Genomic DNA, 2,870 nt, shown 5'->3' on the forward strand with positions numbered 1-2,870 from the left:
GGAGTACCTACATGGACATAGATTTGGCGTCCAAAGGAAGGGGAACAGAAAGAGGAGAGGGTTGCTCAAGCAGTGCACAGCTCAGCAAGGGAGTTTAACAAATACCATCAGGGTTTGTGCACAGGGGAAATAAAACTCACTGGTTTTAATAGCCAAGGTAGCAGTGGAAGTTACTGGCTGGTTACAGCAGTGAGCTTCTTTTAGCCTCCCCTACTTATGGATTTATCAGAAGAAGCAGTTTCAGGTGCCTTTTCCTTTGGAGCTCAGCCCCAAACTGGAAACTCTCTCGACTGCTCCTGAAGGAGGCAATTGGAACTGAGCACTGGCTCACCTGCCCGAGCACCACCTCACTCCATATGTTGCATGTTCGTATTGTGAGGGACTGAAGCGTTGGTTATGTATTAAACATGGCCAAAATCATCAAAAGACTTCTTGTCAAACTGCAAGGAAGCAACTACATGTCTGGGACCACCGAAGCCTGACCAGAATTTGGACTGGGAAGCGGGACTTGAGGTAAGACTGTTGTCTAAACATCTCAGGTCTGAGGAGAAGTAAACAAGGCCCAGGGGGTGGTGGAGGAGAAGGGTTTTGGGGGTGTGATGGTGCTTTCTTAAAGCACCTCCACACCAAACCAAAGGAGTAACCCCCCCTCTTCCAGGAAGGCCGCTTACACATGAGACATTCATGTGAGAAGGGTCATAAACCACCAAAGACCCCCCCAAGGCATCCCCCCAGTTCATTCCTGAGGCCTTCCACCACCAGAGGACTGCACGTGATCCAAGGGAGGAAACAAATCCAGAGCCTGTCTCAAGACACTGCAAAGCTTCCCTCCCACCCCCAGGGGAGGTGCCTGGAATCCCCTGAACAGATATTTATCCACTGGACTCTGTGTTTTGTGGGAACTCCATCACCAAGAAGACCAGAACAGCCAGACCCAGGGAACGCCGCCGGGTTCCATGGAGTGATGATCCGTTTTCCATTGTAATCTCTCTCTGTCGCTTCTTTTCTTCTCCCCCCACTCCTTTTCCTATTTCCTTCTATCTCTTTCTCTGCCCCACATTTCCCATTAAATAAAACCCATGCTACTGACTTTGACATCTGGTCTCGTTTTGTACCTTAATTCAGGCAGAGGCACTTCCAGTAATTTTAATAATCGTGTCAGCTCCAGGAAGGAATCGCGATTCTGGGCTCAGATTTTAATAATTTTAATCATTTCTATTAATCGTAACACGTATCAATGAAAGAAACCTTGGTTGCGGCACCGCTTTCCGTCAGCAGGTGACACCACCGAGTCATTAAAACCAAATGTGCCTCTTTTTCGGGGGGGGGGACGCGAGTCCCAACCAAAATCTGAGACTTGGCGTTACCCTCCAAGGGGCCAGAAAAAATCCCTCCGGATACACAGCGCTATTTCTAGTTCCCGCTTGTCGATCATATTTTCTCCCCCTTTCAAGCCCCCTTTCATTGTTTAATTTAATTGGATAAAAAGGTTATATTTGTGTTTTCCGACCCTCTATATCTGTATTCAGAATTTCTCACGCTCCGAGATCCGATATATATAATACAGTTGATACAAAGTTCTATTTAGAAATCAATTTTTATATAATTTAGGATTATTTTTCAATATATAGAAAAACGAGAAATGTTAGTATTTTATATTTTTTGCACGGCCCCCTCCCCCCAATGAACTTTCAGGCATTTTTGTGCTGTAACCTCCCTTTTTTGGGAAGACTCCACATCAAGCCCCTTAATGTATCAAGCATATTATGAAGAGGTCAAGAATGACAACACAACATAAATTAAAAATATCTGTAAAAGTTTCTTTCCACACACAAAATAACTTTTCTTTTTTTGGAGGGTGATTTTCTTTTTTTTTTTTATTTGACAGCCTGTAAAAAGATAAACCTTTCGCCAGAAATGATTTTAAAAAGCTGTTTTTACAAGCAAAACCGGGAAAAACGGGGCAGCGCCTCCCGCTCCCCGCTCAGCCTCCGCTCGCGCCGCCCGCTCACTGCGCATGCGCCTGCGCAGGTTCCTTCGCTGTAGCGCCGCCTTTTGACCAGCAGGAGACGCCAGAGAGTCATCGGTGTCACTGCGCATGTGCAGCTCTGTTGCCAGATTGCCCACACTTGACGGTGGGCATCAGTAAAGTAATTGCGCATACGTAACTTTGTCTCCTTGTTGCCAATATTTACCATGTGTTTAGCTACTTCACTTTAGGCAGTGCGCATGCGTGCGTTCATCGTTCTGTTGCCATTACTTCCCACGTTTTGCTGTTTCGTTTTTTGCAGTGCGCATAAGAGAGCTCGTTGACAGAACTTCCCATGTGTCTGGCTGCTTTATTTTAGGCATCGCGCATGTTCGTCGCTGTGTTGCCATAACTTACCACGTGCTCGTCTGCTTCGGTTTTGGCAGTGCGCATGCGCGAGCCCATCACCGTGTTACCAGAACTTCCCATGTGTTTTGCTGCTTCGTTTTAGGCAATGCGCATGCGTTAGTTCGCCGCCATGTTGCCAAAACGTACCACGTGCTCCACTGCTCCGTTTTTCTGGCCGCGCGCATGCGCGGCTGTCCCGGCCGCAGCACCGCTCTGTGCCCGCGCACGCGCAGTTCCCGCGCTCGCCGCCGGGCGGCGGCACCGGAACACCGATAACTCTCCGCTGCTGTTCCCTTCACATCCGTCACCTGCCCTCACGTTTGCCAGCTCTTTATCATTGAATTTATACGTACAAAGCTGCTGTTTGTATTTTCAAACCCTAGAGATACAGAGTAGGGATTTCCTATGATCTAAGATGTGTGTATAATACGTATTGTACGTAATACAAAGGATACAGGGTTGCATTTTGAAATTAATTTATACGTTAATTAAC

This window comes from Lepidothrix coronata, unplaced genomic scaffold (genome assembly GCF_001604755.1).
Source record: "Lepidothrix coronata isolate B3197 unplaced genomic scaffold, Lepidothrix_coronata-1.0 Scaffold201, whole genome shotgun sequence".
Lineage (NCBI taxonomy): Eukaryota > Metazoa > Chordata > Aves > Passeriformes > Pipridae > Lepidothrix > Lepidothrix coronata.